This window comes from Piliocolobus tephrosceles, chromosome 4 (genome assembly GCF_002776525.5).
Source record: "Piliocolobus tephrosceles isolate RC106 chromosome 4, ASM277652v3, whole genome shotgun sequence".
Lineage (NCBI taxonomy): Eukaryota > Metazoa > Chordata > Mammalia > Primates > Cercopithecidae > Piliocolobus > Piliocolobus tephrosceles.
In genome coordinates this window covers 163,097,617-163,116,302 of record NC_045437.1, presented here as the reverse complement: position 1 = coordinate 163,116,302, position 18,686 = coordinate 163,097,617, and the positions used below count along the sequence as shown (strand labels likewise).

The following is an 18,686-nucleotide window of genomic DNA, read 5'->3' as shown; positions in this document are numbered from 1 at the left end:
GCTTTTTGCATTATGGAGGTGGGACAGGTGTTAACTGAGGAATATTATCTGGTAATTCCCCTGCCAGGTGGAAAAAGCCCACCTACAGAGAAGAGAGTAAGTCCAGAACAATGAAAAAAACTAAGCTGAAAGACCTAAGAAGCTCATTTGAGAACCTGTATCTGTCATCCTGAAACCAGTCACACCCTGAATTTACCAGTTACACAAGCCAATAAACTCTTTTATGCTCAGACTATTTTGAGTTTCTGTCATTTCTAACAGAAAGCATGCTGGCTGCTACACTAGAGATAAAGGGTAAATAGAAGATATTAAACTATTTAATAATCATAATATTTGAATTTTCAAATCCATTACTATTTTGTTTGTGTGTGTGTGTGTGTGTTTTGAGATGGAGTTTCACTCTTGTTGCCCTGGCTGGAGTGCAATGGCACGATCTTGGCTCACTGCAACCTGTGCCTCCTGGGTTCAAGCAGTCCTCCTGACTCAGCCTCCCAAGTATCTGGGATTACAGGCACGCACCACCATGCCCAGCTAATTTTTTGTATTTTTAGTAGAGACAGGGTTTCACCATGTTGGCCAGGTTGGTCTCAAACTCCTGACCTCAAGTGATCTGCTCATCTCAGCCTCTCAAAGTGCTGGGATTACAGGCGTGAGCCACTGTGCCCAGCTGCATTACTATTTTGACAGCACAAAAGTGTTCTATCGAAATTATAATTTCGTGTTACTTTATACCTAAAAATATTGCATAACTGGATAAATAATTTTGGCTTTTTAATGTTGTTGGTCCATAAACTTGCATCTTTTCCTGAACCCAAGCAGTTACTTCTGTCTTTCACCAGTGGGCTTTTGTTCCCTTGCCACTGGCAGCTGCCACAAAAAAAATCAAGTCTAAACTGCCAACTCCTTTGGGAATTTATTCACTTGAAAGGAAATCAAATATGGCCAGTGTTAGCAGCTCTCTTCCCTGTTTGGCTTAACCATAAGGAAAACTCTGACACATAGGAGGCACTAAATAAATACTTACTGAATAAATGAAATGAAAACCCATGTGGGCCAGGTGCGGTGGCTCATGCCTGTAATTCCAGCACTGTGGGAGACCAAGGTGGGCAGATCACCTGAGGTCAAGAGTTCGAGACCAGCCTAGCCAACATCGTGAAACTCCGTCTCTACTAAAATACAAAAATTAGCCAGGCGTGGTGGCGTGTGTCTGTATTTCCAGCAACTCAGGAGGCGGAGACAGGAGAATTGCTTGAACCTCGGAGGCAGAGGTTGCAGTGAGCCAAGATTGTACCACTGCACTCCAGGCTGGGTGACAGAGCGAGACTCTGTCTCAAAAAAAAAGAGAAAGAAAGAAAGAAAAAGAAAGAAAGAAAGAAAGAAAGAAAGAAAGAAAGAAAGAAAGAAAGAAAGAAAGAAAGAAAGAAAGAAAGAAAGAAAGAAAGAAAGAGAGAGAGAAAGGAAGGAAAGAAGGAAGGAAGGAAGGAAGGAAGGAAGGAAGGAAGGAAGGAAGGAATCCCATATATTCATGAAGATCATGGCAATAAATAAATAAATATAAAAGAAAACCCAGAGGAAAGTTAACATTATTTTAAAGCACTGAGGATTTTATTTCTGCCATTATACATGAATTTAGAAAATTTATTCTTTTTGGCAGATATGAAGTGTCAGGGGTAAGTGTAGTTACAGTAACAGAGTTTGGATCATGGGGTTGTTAAGCCTTCAGCCAGCTCAACAAGAACACCTGTGCCAACCGCACACCCCCATGCCTGGGCTTGTCAGGTTGTAGGTGAGCTATGAGCATTCAGCCAGTGCTGCTTATCTCTGACCCAACTTCACCCTCTCAGCTGTCCAAGTGGATTAGTGTATTGTCTTGGCTTCTGGTCAAGGCTGGCTTAGATATGTATTTCTGAAATGTTTATGGCCAGCGAGATTCCTGCCTGAGTGATGCTAAGCACATTACTCTGCTGAGGTATCACCCCTAATGGGATATACATTCCAATGAAAAATAACCTCTAGGAGAGCCATTCGTTCCACTTGCAGTACCTGAAAGATTCCCTGCACATTGTTGTGGTTTTCTTTGTGTTTCCAGCATTTTTAAAAATTGACCTTGTTAAGAAAAGAACAGGCCAGGCGCGGTGGCTCACACCTGTAATCCCAGCACTTTGGGAGGCCGAGGAAGGCAGATCACGAGGTCAGGAGATCGAGACCATCCTGGCTAACACGGTGAAACCCCGTCTCTACTAAAAATACAAAAAAAAAAAAAAAAAAAAAAAAAAAAAAAGTAGCCGTGTGTAGTGGCCGGCGCTTATAGTCCCAGCTGCTGAGGCAGAAGAATGGCATGAACCTGGGAGGCGGAGCTTGCAGTGAACCGAGATCCGCCTGGGCAACAGAGCAAGACTCTGCCAAAGAGAGAGAGAGAGAGAAAAGAAGATCTATCACTTTTTTTTCTAAAGCAAATTCATTTAACTGTCAGATACAAATATCTTTTGGCTACTGGAGTCTAAAAAGTATATACCTTAACACACAAATCCTTTGAAAAAATTCATAAAACTGCAACTTTTATCTTTTTTTTTAACAAGTTCACCTGCTGTCAAAAGCAACTTTTATCTCTTCCAGTTGTAGGTTGCTCATCTCTTCTGGATATTCATAGAACAGAAAAGAATACGTCTCTGATGTTTTAAATCAATAATCCATTTTTGAAGAGTTTAGAGGAATTGATACTGTCACTAAGTATCACCTTAAATAGTCTACTTTTGTTGTTCTGTTCCCTTTGGGTAATTCCCTTGAATATCCTAAGGATCTGATGCTAAGTGGATTTGATTAAGGAACTAAAAGGATTCCAACTGTTTAGCAATGTGAAACCTATCCAATATTCTTCTAGAATTTTCGCTGGATATCACAACTGTAATGGTTTATATAGTAGATCCTCACTATTTGCAGAGTTGGCCCTGCTTCCTTTTGTTTCAGAACAAAAGATAATCCTGTAAATTTGTTTCTGCCGATTAGATTTTTGAGCTTTGGGAGGAGACCATTTCACCTTGCTTTAAGTAGTTGAGAAACAAACAGTTAAATTGTTTGTTATGAAAATATACAAGTCCCAATTGCCAAAATAAAGTGTCAAAGCAGTCAGTGATGGAGCTGATACATACCTGGGAGGTTTTGGCATGCCCTAAAGATGCTGTTTGCTTTCTCTATGCATTTACCAAATGAGATGTGTATCTTTTGAATAGTGTAGCACATCCATTTGAATGTGAAAAGCTTTTGGAATGTAAACTAAGACACAAAAAGGACACCTCTTCCTACAGAGTATTTTACATAGGTATGTACTATTACAAAAGATAAATTAGCTCTGCCTTTATCTATTTATTTATTTATTTTGAGATGGAGTTCTCCTGCCTCAGCCTTCTGAGTACCTGGGATTACAGGCGCCCACACCACCAACAGCTAATTTTTGTATTTTTGGTAGAGATGGAGTTTCACCACGTTGGCCAGGTAGATCTCAAACTGCCGATCTCAGGTGATCCGCCTCCCTCGGCTTCTCAAAGTGCTGGGATTACAGGTGCGAGCCCCCGCGCCCAGCTGATTATTAATATTATTATTATTATTATAGAGACAGAGTTTCACTCTGATGCCCAGGCTGGAGTGCAGGGGCACAATCTCGGCTCGCTGCAACCTCCACCTCCCGGTTCAAGCGCTTCTCGTGCCTCAGCCTCCAAAATAGCAGGGATTACAGGTAATCCCAGCACTTTGGTAGGCGACCTCCGCTCACTACAACATCCACCTCCCGGGTTCAAGCGATTCTCCTGCCTCAGCGTCCTGAGTAGCTGGAACTACAGGTGTGCACCACCACACTCGGCTAAATTTATTTGTATTTATTTATTTATGATTTTTAGTAGAGATGAGGCCTTGCTGTGTTGCTCAGGCTGGTCTCCAACTCCTGAGCTCAAGCAGTCTTCCAGCGTCAGCCTCCCAAAGTGCTGGGATTACAGGCCAAAAAGCATTATGTTACTTACCTTTAAATGCAGATATCCAGGCTGACCGCAGTGGCTCACGCCTGTAATCTCAGCACTTTGGGAGGCCGAGGCGGGTGGATCACCTGAGGTTAGAAGTTCAAGGCCAGTCTGGCCAACATGGTGAAACCCCGTCTCTACTAAAAATACAAAAATTAGACAGGCACGGTGGCAGGCACCTGCAGTCCCACCTACTTGGGAAGCTGAGGCACGAGAATCACTTAAAACCGGGAGGCAGAGGTTGCAGGGAGATTGCAGAATCAGCACCACTGTAGTCCAGCCTGGGCGACAGAGCAAAACTCCATCTCAAAAAAAAAAAAAAAAAATTCAGACATCCAGTATCTCCACTGCTTTGATCCTGTATATCAGATGTCAAGCTGAGTTTAGGAGTTTTAAACTATATAACACCATTTTTTTTGTTTGCTTTATTGTTGTTGTTGTTTTGTTTTGTTTGAGATAGAGTTTTGCTCGTTACCCAGACTGGAGTGCAATGGCACAATCTTGGCTCACTGCAACCTCCACCTCCCCGGTTCAAGCAATTCTCCTGCTTTACCTCCCCAGTAGCTGGGATTACAGGCATGTGCCACCACACCCGGCTAATTTTGTATTTTTAGTAGAGACGGGGGGGGGGGGTTCTCCATGTTGGTCAGGCTGGTCTCGAACTCGCGACCTCAGGTGATCCGCCCACCTTGGCCTCTTGAAGTGCTGAGGTTACAGGTGTGAGCCACCACGCCCAGCCATAAACACCAATTGTTAAGACTTATTAGGTGTTACTGACTCAATCTGTTCTCTCAAATCATTGAATCTAATTTTTTTTGAGGGGGTTGGGGGTTGGTCAGACACTTGTCTCTGTTCAGCTCTATCTTGTGACATTGACATTAACCCCCTTTAAACGTTTTATCCTCTCTGATGTGTTCCGTTCTGAAACATTCCAAAGCATCTAGCTTGACCAAGCAACATTCTGTAAGCAGAATGTAAAGCTCACCTTTAGGCAATGACTAAAACCTCTGAAATTGATCCAAAACCCTTTTCCTCTGCCCTAATTGTATAGTCCTCATTCTTGTCTTCCTTGGAGGTCTAACTCCTTCACCTCCACACTTTCTCCTAATACCTGCGTCGGGGCACTTACTCTGACCATTTTGGTCACATGTCTCTGGGATGGTGCTGTCTTGGGTGGTGTGGATCCACACACAGTAGCTGTAGTTGCTGGTGAAGGAATCTGTAGTCCCAAGCTGACACGGGGACCATTGCCTGCTGCATGCCCGGGGTGATCCAGAGGGTGCTCACCTTCTGCTCTGGGTGCTGTTTAGGGTTTTAAGGTCATTACCTGCCTCCAGCTGTTTCTAATTAACCTTTTCAGACTTTCTGTGAATGACTCAGACCTTACCTTTTTAAAAAGCCCCCCAAAATTACAGTTAATAACAAAACTAACAAACATAACTTTTTTTTGTTTGTTTGTTTGTTTTAGATGGAGTCTCGCTCTGTCACCCAGGCTGGAGTGCAGTGGCGCGATCTTGGCTCACTGCAACCTCTGCCTCCCGGGTTCAAGTGATTCTCCTGCCTCAGCCTCCCTAGTAGCTGGGACTACAGGCATCCACCATGATGCCTGGCTAATTATCCTATTTTTGGTAGGGACGGGGTTTCACCATGTTGGCCAGCATGGGCTGTAACTCTTGATCTGGTGATCTGCCCACCTCCGCCACCCAAAGTGCTGGGATTACAGACGTGAGCCACCGCGCCCGGTCAATAAAAGGTATTTTAAAGAAATGTAGGCATGGTGGCTCACGTCTGTAATCTCAACACTTTGGGAGGCTGAGGCCGGCAGATCACCTGAGGTCGGGAGTTTGAGACCAGCCTGACCAACATGGAAAAACCTGGTCTCTTCTAAAAATACAAAATTAGCCAGGCGTGCTGGTACATGCCTGTAATCCCAGCTACTGAGGAGGACGAGGCAGGAGAATCACTTGAATCTGGGAGGTGAAGGTTGCAATGAGCCCAGATCCTGAGGTTGCTCCGTCTCAAAAAAAAGAAAAAAAAAAAAAAGCTTACAGTTGGAGGACAGGTGGATCACCTGAGGTCAGGAGTTCGAGACCAGCCTGGCCAAAATGGTGAAACCCCCGTCTCTACTAAAAATACAAAAAAAAAAAAAAAAAAAAAAGTAGTGGGGTATGGGAGCCTGTAATCCCAGCTACTTGGGAGGCTGAAGCAGGAGAATTGCTTGAACCTGGGAGGCGGAGGTTGCAGTGAGCTGAGATCATGCCACTGTACTCCAGCCCGGGCTACAGAGCAAGACTCTGTCCCACCTACCACCCCACCCCACCCTCCTCCTACACACACACACACACACACACACACACACACACAAAGCTTACAGTTGGGCATGGTGGCTAATGCCTGTAATCCCAGCACTTTGGGAGGCTGAGGTGGGAAGAGGCCCAGGGATTCAAGGCCAGCCTGGGCAACATAGAGAGACCTGCCCCCCATCTCTACAAAAAATAAAAGCAACTTAGCTGGGCATGATGGTGCACACCTGTGTGGTCCCAGGTACTTGGGAGACTGAGTTGGGAGGTTGCTTGAGTTCAGGAGGTCAAGGCTGCGGTGAGTCATGATCACCACTACACTCCAGCCTGGGCGACAGAGCGAAACTGTGTCTTAAAAAAAAAAAAGTTTGCAATCTCTGTATGTTTTCAATTATTTTCCACCACATTTTTTCCTTTTTTTTCCATTAGTTATCATTAGTTTATTATAAGAGATATAGAAAGTATTTACATGATGAAAGATCTCAGAACTTCAGTGGAATAGGCAGCTTCACATTGATGCCATTTCAGTAGTGACTTATTTCAGTCTACGTTTTCCAAGAATGTCACCATCTCGGCCGGGCACGGTGGCTCACGCCTGTAATCCCAGCACTTTGGGAGGCCGAGGCAGGCAGGTCATGAGATCAGGAGATCGAGACCATCCTGGCTAACACGGTGAAACCCCATCTCTACTAAAAATACAAAAAATTAGCCAGGTGTGGTGGCGGGCGCCTGTAGTCCCAGCTACTCGGGAGGCTGAGGCAGGAGAATGGCCTGAACCCAGGAGGCGGAGCTTGCAGTGAGCCGAGATGGCGCCACTGCACTCCAGCCTGGGCGACAGAGCGAGACTCCACCTCAAAAAAAAAACAAAAAACAAAAAACAAAGAATGTCACCATCTCTAAATAAGAAATAACCCGGCTGGGCACGGTGGCTCACGCCTGTAATCCTAGCTCTTTGGGAGGCTGAGGTGGGTGAATCGCCTGAGGTCAGGAGTTCAAGACCAGCCTGACCAACAAACAGGGTGAAACCTCATCTCTACTAAAAATACAAAAACAATTAGCTGGGCATTGTGGCAGCTGCCTGTAATCCCAGCTACTCATGAGGCTGAGGCAGGAGAATCGCTTGAAACTGGGAGACGAAAGTTGCAGTGAGTCGAGATCACACCACTGCGCTCCAGCCTGGGTGACAGAGCGAGATTGCCTCAAAAAAAAAAAAAAAAAAAAAGCCTTGTCATCTACACCTACTTTGATGCCTCCATATTCTGGGAAAAGAACTTTATCTTCAACTTTCATGCTAACTAGTTGAATCTCTCCCCTTTCCTTTAGAACCTGATCCAATAGTGACTACTGTTGCTTGCAGTACTTTTCCTTGAGATTTCTCTGGAAGCATGATGCCTCCATTGGTTACAGTTTCGGCAGTACTCCTTTCTCTTTTTTTTTGTTGAGATGGAGTCTCACTCTGTCACCCAGGCTGGAGTGCAGTGGCCGGATCTCAGCTCACTGCAAGCTCCTTCTCCCGGGTTCCCGCCATTCTCCTGCCTCAGCCTCCCAAGTAGCTGGGACTACAGGCGCCCGCCACCTCGCCCGGCTAGATTTTTGTATTTTTTTAGTAGAGACGGGGTTTCACCATGTTAGCCAGGATGGTCTCGATCTCCTGACCTCGTGATCCGCCCGTCTCGGCCTCCCAAAGTGCTGGGATTACAGGCTTGAGCCACCGCGCCCGGCCCAGCAGTACTCCTTTCAACCAATACTCGGTCAGAGTGGAAGAAACTTTCTAAAGGTTTGTCCCGCCATGACTGCCTGCGCTGCAGCCTTGTAGTCTGCTCTCGTGCAGCGACGCAAGGAGAGACCCCTTTCCTTTTTTTGTATAAACTCAAGGGATACAAGTGACGTTTTGCTACGTGGGTATATTGTCTGGCCTTTTAATATAACCATCACCCGAACAGTGTAACTTATACCCATTAAGTAACTTCTTATCCTTCCTGCCTCTCCCACCCTCCCAGTCTTCCAACCTTCCAACTCAAGGGATACAAGTGAGGTTTTGCTACATGGATATATTTTCTGGACTTTTAATGTAACCATCACCTGAATAGTGTCACTTGTACCCATTAAGTAACTTCTCATCATTCCTCCCCCTCCCATCCTCACAGTCTTCCAACTCTCCAATGTGTAGTATCCCACACTCAGTGTCCATGTATACACATTATTTAGCCGCCACTTGTTTTGTTTTTTTGTTTTTTGTTTTTGAGATGGAGTCTCGTTCTGTAGCCCAGGCTGGAGTGCAGTGGCATGATCTCGGCTCACTGCAACCTCCGCTTCCCAGGTTCAAACGATTCTTCTGCCTCAGCCTCCAGAGTAGCTGGGATTAGCTCCCACTCATAAGTGAGAAGTGGCTAGTTGTCTGGGGCATATACCCTGGGGTTCATCGTCTCCCACCAGGAAAGTTTAGGACACAGACACACACAAGGAGTTTAGGAGCAGAGGTTTAATAGGCAGAAGGGAAGAGAAAGAGAAACAGCTCTATGTAGGGAGAGGGATATCTGAGAGGAAAGGGCCCTGATATTTATTTATTTATTTATCTATTTTTTTTGTTTAGAGATGGAGTCTTGTCTTGTTCTGTTGCCCAGGCTGGAGTGCAGTGGCGCCATCTCAGCTCAATGCAACCTCCAGCTCCTGGGTTCAAGCTATTCTCCTGCCTTAGCCTCCCGAGTAGCTGGGACTACAGGCGCCCACCACCATGCCCAGCTAATTTTTGTATTTTTAGTAGAGACGGGGGTTTCACCATATTGGCCAGGCTGGTCTCGAACTCCTGACCTTGTGATCTACCCACCTCGGCCTCCCAAAGTGCTGGGATTACAGGCGTAAGCCACCACGCCCAGCCTATTTATATACTTTTTTTTTTTTTTTTTTTTTTTGAGATGGAGTCTTGCTCTGTCGCCCCTCAGGCTGGAGTGCAGTGGCCGGATCTCAGCTCACTGCAAGCTCCGCCTCCCAGGTTTACGACATTCTCCTGCCTCAGCCTCCTGTGTAGCTGGGACTACAGGCTCCTGCCTCCTTGCCCAGCTAGTTTTTTGTATTTTTTAGTAGAGATGGAGTTTCATCGTGTTAGCCAGGATGGTCTCCATCTCCTGACCTCATGATCCGCCCATCTCGGCCTCCCAAAGTGCTGGGATTACAGGCTTGAGCCACCGCGCCCAGCTTATTTATATACTTTTAAAATAAATTGTTTGTGGTTTTCTGTTGAGTCCTTTGTAAATTCTGGATATTAGTCCCCTGTTTGAGTCACAGCTTGCAAATGTTTTCTCCCAATCCGCAGGTTGTCTGTTCACTCTTTTGATACCAGGTACTTATAAAATGTCAATTGCACAAAGATAATGAAAAGTTTTCAAGTTTTAATAACCAAATGTGAAAGAAAGGGATTTTCTGTCCTATGTAACACCCTCCACCCCCAAATTTTTAACATAAGGTCCCAGAATTTATGCCATCAAAGGCAAACAATTTTAGCAAGAGAAAGGTTTGTTTTCTGCTTGTAGATGCTGCAGATAAACCTGAATGTTCAGGCCTGACGTCCTTCCAGGATGGAACCAGGGGCCGCTGTGTCAAGGACCCTTATTGTGTGGTGTATGTCAACAGGTTGGAGCCTGGGGTTTATAAGGGAGAAGAAATGGGTAAAAACTGGGCAAAGAAAATAGACCAGGGAGACTGTCTCTCTCATGGTATACTGTGACCACTCATGACATACCTGTGAGTACTAAAGGCAACCCAATGGCAAAATAAATGTTTTACATAGTACAAGTGTTTTCAGGTTCAGCCAGCAAAAAGATTGGTTGTTTTCCAGTAGAGAATTGTTATTACACTCTTTCACAGGCTGTGAAGCACCCACCCATAACAATAGTGGGCTTGGGACTGAAGGATAAATGGAGATCCCACATACCATATGTCAAAATAGTTAAAAGTTACCAGTTAAGCCAACACACTGTTAAATAAAATATGTCTGTCAGGCCAGATGCCGTGGCTCATGTCTGTAATCCCAGCAATTTGGGAGGCCGAGGAGGGTGGATCTCCTGAGGTCAGGAGTTCGAGACCAGCCTGACCAACATGGAGAAACCCCATCTCTACTAAAAATACAAAATTAGCCAGGCATGGTGGTGCATGTCTGTAATCCCAGCTACTTGAGAGGCTGAGGCAGGAGAATCACTTGAACCTGGGAGATGGAGGTTGCAGTGAGCCGAGATCATGCCATTGCATTTCAGCCTGGGCAACAAAAGCGAAACTCCGTCTCAAAAAAAAAAAAAGACCAGGCACAGTGGCTCATGCCTATAATCCCAGCGATTTAGGAGGCCAAGGTAGACTGATCACCTGAGGTCATGAGTTTGAGACCAGCCTGACTAATATGATGAAACCCTACCTCTACTAAAAATAGAAAAATTAACAAGGCAAGATGTCATGCACCTGTAATCCCAGCTACTCAGGAGGCTGAGGCAGGAGAATTGCTTGAACCCGGGAGGCGGAAGTTGCAGTGAGCCAAGATCGCACCATTGTACCTGGCCTGGGCCACAAGAGTGAAACTCAGTCTCTCTCTCTCTATGTTTTTGACATATATATATATATATGTCTGTCTTCTCGCCTTAATGGTTATACCTCCCAAGTACTTGGGAGGTTAGAATTCTGCATCTTAATGTGACAGTGTTGGAGAGCTGGACCCTGGCCCCAATGCCTAAGCTCATTGCTGGCCTCTTTTTCTCCCCAACACTGGATTTGTCAGGCACTATGAAGGGCCTTGCATACACACAGGTGCACTCAAGTCCACATGCCTAACTGCTCCCAAGAGAAACCCAGCTGTGCTTTGGCCACACCTTGGGCCTGGAGTGGGCACACCTGCTGTGCAGTCTGCTCTGGCAGGAGGAATCCAGGGGACAAGGCACAAAAGCCACAGGAATGGAATCAGTGCTGGAGTATTTTCTAAAACAGAATGTTCTGTGATGAAGGAAATTTTTTTTCCCCTTAAAAAAATCAATTAGGCTGGGCTTGGTGGCTCATGCCTATAATCCCAGCACTTTGGGAGGCCAAGGTGGGCAGATCATTTGAGGTCTGGAGTTCAAGACCAGCCTGACTAACATGGTGAAACCCTGTCTCTACTAAAAATACAAAAATTAGCTAGGCATGGTGGTACACGCCTGTAGTCCCAGCTATTCGGGAGGCTGAGGCAGGAGAATCGCTTGAACCCGGAAGATGGAGGTTGCAGTGAGCTGAGATCATGCCACTGCACTCCAGCCTGGCGACAGAGCGAGACTCTGTCTCAAAAAAAAAAAAAAAAAGGCTGGGCGCAGTAGCTCACACCTGTAATCCCACCATTTTGGGAGGCTGAGGTGGGCAAATCATGAGGTCAGGAGATTGAGACCATCCTGGCTAACATGGTGAAAGCCCATCTCTACTAAAATTACAAAAAAATTAGTTGGGTGTGGTGGCGGGCACCTGTAGCTCCAGCTACTTGGGAGACTGAGGCAGGAGAATGGCGTGAACCCAGGAGGCGGAGCTTGCCGAGATCACGCCACTGCACTCCAGCCTGGGCCAGAGTGAGACTTCGTCTCAAAAAAAAATTTTGTTTTGTTTTGTTTTATTTTGTTTTAAGAAGAGGTCTTTTTTTTTTTTTTTTTTTTTTTGAGACGGAGTCTCGCTCTGCTGCCCAGGCTGGAGTGCAATGGCCAGATCTCAGCTCACTGCAAGCTCCGCCTCCTGGGTTTACGCCATTCTCCTGCCTCAGCCTCCCAAGTAGCTGGGACTACAGGCGCTCGCCACGTCGCCCGGCTAGTTTTTTGTATTTTTTAGTAGAGACGGGGTTTCACCGTGTTAGCCAGGATGGTCTCGATCTCCTGACCTCGTGATCCGCCCATCTCGGCCTCCCAAAGTGCTGGGATTACAGGCTTGAGCCACCGCGCCCAGCCTAAGAAGAGGTCTTACTATGTTGACTAAGCTAATCTTGAACTGGCCTCAAGCAATCCTCCCTCCTCGGCCCCCCAAAGTGCTCCAATACAGGTGTGAGCCACCATGTCCAGCCTCTTAAATTTTTTTAGGCTTTACCTCTTAATACTTCAGTTACTATTTCCCAAAGATAAGGGCATTCTCTTACATAACCAGAAAGTCAGGAAATGATCATTGATACAGTATTATTATTGATAATATGTTGTGGGAAGTCAGGGACCCCGAATGGAGGGACCAGCTGAAGCCATTGGCAGAATAACACAAATTGTGAAGATTTCATGGACACTTATCACTTCCCCAATCAATACCCTTTGATTTCCTATGCCTGTCTTTACTTTAATCTCTTAATCCTATCATCTTCGTAAGCTGAGGAGGATGTATGTCGCCTCAGGACCCTGTGATGATTGCGTTAACTGCACAAATTGTTTGTAGAGCATGTGTGTTTGAACAACATGAAATCTGGGCACCTTGAAAAAAAAAAACAGGATAACAGCAATGTTCAGGGAACAAGAGAGCTAACCTTAAACTCTGACTGCCATTGAGCCTGGCAGAAAAGAGCCATATTTCTCTTCTTTCAAAAGCAAATAGGAGAAATATCACTGAATTCTTTTTCTCAGCAAGGAACATCCCTGTGAAACAGAATGGCCCCTGAGGGTAGGCCTCTGAAATGGCCTCTTTGGGAGTGGCTGTCGTTTATGGTCGAAGCCAAAGGGATGAAATAAGCCCCGGGTCTCCTGTAGCGCTCCCAGGCTTATTAGGATGAGAAAATTCCCGCCTAATAAATTTTGGTCAGACAGGTTGTCTGCTCTCAAACCCTGTCTCCTGATAAGATGTTATCAATGAAAATGTGTGCCCAAAACTTCATTAGCAATTTTTATTTCGCCCCATCCTGTGGTCCTGTGATCTCACCCTGCCTCCATTTGCTTTGTGATATTTTATTACCTTGTGAAGCATGTGATCTCTGTGACCCACACCCTGTTCATGCACTCCCTCCCCTTTTGAAAATTACTAATAAACACTTGCTGGTTTTATGGCTCAGGGGCATCATGGAACCTGCCGACATGTGATGTCTCCCCCGAATACCCAGCTTTAAAATTTCTCTCTCTTGTACTCTTTCCCTTTATTTCTCAGACCAGCTGACACTTAGCGAAATAGAAAAGAACCCACATTGAATATTGGGGGTGGGGTTTCCCCCGATAATAATAGATCTTGTTCAGATCTTTCCAGTTGTCCAAATAATGTTCTTTATGGCAAAAGAAATCCTACATCATGTATTGTGTTCAGTGAATATGTCTCTTTAGTTGTCTTTAATTCTTTTTTTTCTTTCATGACATTAATTTTTTTAATAGATATGGGGTCTTGCTATGTTGCCCAGGCTGGTCTCCAACTCCTGGCCTTAAACAATTCTCCCACCTTAGCTTCCCAAAGTGCTGGGATTACAGTCATAAGCTGCTACACATGGTCAACATTAATATTTTTGAAAAATACTGGTCATTTATTTTGTAGAGTGTCCTTCAAGTTTGGGTTTGGCTGAAGCCTTATGACTAAATTCAGAGGAGGTATTTTTGGCAGAAACTTCACAGAATTCTCAGTGCATTATATCCAGTAAGCACATGACGTCAATTTCTTCTCATCTGGTGATTTCTAACTTTGATCTCAGGATAAGGATGTGTTTGCCAGTTTTCTCCACTGTAAGATAATTCTATTTTTCTCTCTATAAGTAAGACTGTAGGGAGCCACATGTTTCAGATGCCAGGCCTGAGTTCTTCATCTTCATGGTAGGAATAATAGTGTATATGAGGCTTTTCAGGCCATGACTCCAGCTCACATTCTCATCTGCCCTAACCCCACCTTTACCTGCGTTCTCTGCCTGGCTAGTGCTTCCCCAGCCTCTCCATCCTCAGATTCACCTGCTTTCCCAGCTCCTTGGGCGAAGTTGATTTACACGAACTATAGGAGACCTATAGCGCTTTGCCCTTACTACTAACCAGGCCCTTCCTGGGCATTGGTGATTTGTGTTTATGTAAATACAGTTATTCCTTGGCATTCCTGGGGGATTGGTTCTAGGACCCCCATAGATACCAAAATCCAAGGCTGCTGAAGTCCCTGATACAAAATGGTGACATATTTATAACCTATCCATATCCTCCCATATACTTTAAATCACCTCTGAATTACATATAATACCTAATACAATGTAAATACTATGCAAATGGTTGTTATGCTGTATTGTTTACAGAATAATAAGAAAGAGATCTGTACATGTTCAAAACAGATGAATATTGTTTTCTTTCTTTTTTTTTGAAACAGAATCTGGCTCTGTTGGGCTGGAGTGCAGTGACATGATCTCAACTCACTGCAGCCTCAACCTACCAGGTTCAAGGGATTCACCTCAGCCTCCCAGTAGCTGAGTAACTGGAGCTACAGGCATGCACCACCATTCCTAGCTAATTATTATATTTTTTGTAGACATGGGATTTTGCCGCGTTGCCCAGGCTGGTCTTGAACTCCTGGGCTCAAGTCATCCACCCATCTCAGCCTCCCAAAATGCTGAGATTACAGCTGTGAGCCACCATGCCAAAGCATTTTCCAAATATTGTCAATCCCTAGTTGGTTGAATTCACGAATGCTGAACTCACAGAGAGGAAGGGCCAACTGTATGTAATGATCAGTGGACCGCAAACTTCTTGGGGATAGAATTGGGTTTTATTTAGTTTTGTGTCTTGGAATATGTTAAATTGTTACTGTTTTCATTTTGTGTTTGTTTGTTTGTTTTTTGAGACAGGGTCTCACTCTGTCACCCAGGCTAGAATCCAGTGGTGCAATCATAGCTCACTGCAGCCTCAGACTCCTGGGCTCATGGGATCCTTGCTTCTCAGCCTCCCTCGTACCTGGGACTACAGGCGTGCACCACCACACTTGGCTAATTTTTGTTTATTTTGTAGATACAGGATTTCGCCATGTTGCCCAGGTTGGTCTGGAGCTCAGGTGATCCGTCCACCCATTTCTGCCTCCCAAAGGGCTGGGATTATAGATGTGAGCCACAGTGTCTGGCCTTTTTGTTTTGTGTTTGTTTGTTTGGATTTTCTGGATGAATGAGTGTAAGGAGACACCAGCTTATTGCTGGTGGCCCTGAGGAGCCCATCATGGCGACGCCCCCTAAGTGGTGGGCAGTGGAGGCCATGAGGGAGAGAGTGCTGTGCCACAAGACCTTCATCAGTGACGTGCTGCAGCGGGACTTGCGAAAGGTGCTGGACCATCGAGACAAGATACATGAGCAGCTGGCCAAATACCTTCAACTGAGAAATGTCACTGAGTGACTCCAGGAAGCTAAGCACTTGGAGTTATATATGCAGGTGGATTTGGCTGTAACTTCTTCGTTGACACAGTGGTCCCAGATACTTCATGCATCTATGTGGCCCTGGGATATGGTTTTTTCCTGGAGTTGACACTGGCAGAAGCTCTCAAGTTCATTGATCGTAAGAGCTCTCTCCTCACAGAGCTCAGCAACAGCCTCACCAAGGACTCCATGAATGTGAAAGCCCATATCCACATGTTGCTAGAGGGACTTAGAAAACTACAAGGCCTGCAGAATTTCCCAGAGAAGCCTCACCATTGACTTCTCCCCCCCATCCTCAGATATTAAAGAGACTGAATGCCAAAATAAATAAATAAATAAATAAAGAGAGACACCAGTGAAAATGATTTGCTTGGGTTTCAATGCTTATATCAGATCACAGTCTCTAGCCTTACAGAATAATGCAATGTAGAAGGAACCCTACTGAAAGATAACAATAAAGATGTAAATCACCTCTTGATTCTAAATCAAACAATTTACATCTGGAAGAGATCCGATATTCAAATCTGCTATTTCATAATAGAAATGGAGGTGCAGTGCCGGGCGTGGTGGGTCACGCCTGTAATCCCAGCACTTTGGGAGGCTGAGGCGGGCGGATCATGAGGTCAAGAGATCGAGACCATCCTGGCTAACACGGTGAAACCCCTTCTCTACTAAAAATACAAAAAATTAGCCAGGCCTGGTGGCAGGCGCCTGTAGTCCCAGCTACTTGGGAGGCTGAGGCAGGAGAATGGCGTGAACGCAGGAGGTGGTGCTTGCAGTGAGCAGAGATCGTGCCAGTGCATAACGAGAGTAAAGAGTAAAGGATCCCCAAGATGAAGTAGAGCTGGGACCACACCTCAAACTTTGTGTCCAAGGCATCTTCACAGGGCTAAATTCTTTTCAGTTTTGATCCAGTCCTTTACAAACCCAAAACAGGATGGACAAATTTCATGACCAGGAAAGATTTTCAGAGATCCCAAATTAAGGTAGTTTTACTCATTTTTTTGTATTGAGGTAAAATTCACAGAAATAAAATGAACCATTAACCATTTTTAAGTGTACAATTTAGTGACATTTGCTGCACTAGTTTGTTGTTTCTTGTTCTCATATTAAAAAAATAAAAATTTCACACATGAAATTCCGGCTGGGCGCAGTGGCTCAAGCCTGTAATCCCAGCACTTTGGGAGGCCGAGACGGGCAGATCACGAGGTCAGGAGATCGAGAACATCCGGGCTAACACGGTGAAACCCCGTCTCTACTAAAAGATACAAAAAAACTAGCTGGGCGAGGTGGCGGCGCCTGTAGTCCCAGCTGCTCGGGAGGCTGAGGCAGGAGAATGGCGTAATCCTGGGAGGCGGAGCTTGCAGTGAGCTGAGATCCGGCCACTACACTCCAGCCTGGGCGACAGAGCGAGACTCCGTCTCAAAAAAAAAAAAAAAAAAAAAAGAAATTCCATTAGACCCCATTCCACTTAAGTTCTAGATAAAGAGTTATTTTCAGAAGGAGGGTGGGTGAAGGTTTGTGTGGAGAAAGAATGTAATCAGTCCTCTCCTCTCTCCTCCCACACGAGACTGCTGGGAAGGGGAGATGCTGAGTTAACCCTTTAGCCAACATTTGCCAAAAACAGTAACTCTTTCTTCAAGTGCACTATGTTATTGGAGAAGTTTTTTGTTTTGTTTTGTTTTCTGTTAGGATGTAAGGGAGAAAAACAAAACAAAACAAAACAAAACCTTTCCTCGTCGGTTTAGTAACTGGGGCCTGCAAATTAAACTCACAAAAGACATTAATGATAGCAAAGGTATATGTTACTTCTCTTTGTTTTCTGTTGCTTAGAGCAGAATATTGGAAACTGGATAACATATAGACAAAAAATATTTTTTGTTTTTCTTTTTGAGATAGAGTCTCATTTTGTTGCCCAGGCTGGAGTGCAGTGGCACGATCTTGGCTCACTGCAACCTCCGCCTCCCGGGTTCAAGCGATTCTCCTGCCTCAGCCTCCCGAGCAGCTGGGACTACAGGTGTGTGCCACCATGCCCAGCTAATTTTTGTATTTTTAGTAGAGACGAGGTTTCGCCATGTTGGCCAGGCTGGTCTCGAACTCCTGACCTCATGATCAGGGTGATCCACCCACCTCGGCCTCCCAAAGTGCTGGGATTACAGGCATGAGCCACCGTGCCACCTATATACCATTTTAATGAAAAGCAATAAGTGGTAGAGAAGTGACCAGACAGAGGAAAAAGAGTTTGGGCTTCTAAAAGTGGTAAATGGCAGGAAGATAACCAGGAAATGTATAGTAGATAAGTGTTGTTTAGTAAGCCTTGTTATGCAAATAAGTCATTTTCCCCTCTCTGATATGGAAAAAGAAAACACTTTTACAAGGAGGCTTTTATGCCCTGCTTATAGGGAGAAAGTGGGAGAACATGGAGTTCTTCTTTCATGTGCTGCTTCCTAATTGCCATCAGCTCAAACTCATCTTTATGCGGAAGTGGCATATTTGGGGGTGGCAGATTCTGATCTCCTTCAATGCCTTGAGGATTTTGTCTTGGGTCTAAAAACAGCAGGGGGCGAAAAGCCTGGCAGCTTTGATGAGAGTTTTAGTTGACTCATCATCCAACTGAAAAGAGTGGGGGTGGTGACTATTTAGGAACCCTGTGTAGGTGTAAGCGGTTGGTTTGTCGTTGTGTCTGACTCTTGCTCAGGCTTCACAGTCAGTGACTACCTCTCACTTGAGGCCCGCCCCCAGATCCCCAGCCCACCAGGATTTCCCTTCAGTGGCGCTTGCTTTGAAGCCTACTTCTTTGGCTCCAAGCACAAGACCCAGGGATTTTTAGTGGTTTGTGGTTTTCTTTTATCTTTTGTTTTCTTTTCTTGTCTTTCTCTTTCTTTCTCCTTCCTTCCCTTTTTCTTTCTTTCTTTCTCTTTCTTTCCCTCCCTCTCTTTCTCTTTCTTTCTTTCCCTCCCTCCCTCCTTCTTTCCTTCCCTCCCTTCCTCCCTTCTTTCTTTCTCTCTTTTTTCTTTCTTTCTTTCTTTCTTTCTTTCTTTCTTTCTTTCTTTCTTT

The 18,686-nt window shown here is 45.1% G+C and overlaps 2 pseudogenes; one reads left to right on the top strand and one right to left on the bottom strand.

Annotated features, from left to right (window-relative positions):
- Window positions 1-4,888: 4,888 nt before the first annotated feature.
- On the bottom strand, window positions 4,889-8,101 carry LOC111530770 (annotated as a pseudogene).
- Window positions 8,102-15,432: 7,331 nt separating this feature from the next.
- On the top strand, window positions 15,433-15,908 carry LOC111527630 (annotated as a pseudogene).
- The last annotated feature ends 2,778 nt before the right edge of the window (window positions 15,909-18,686 follow it).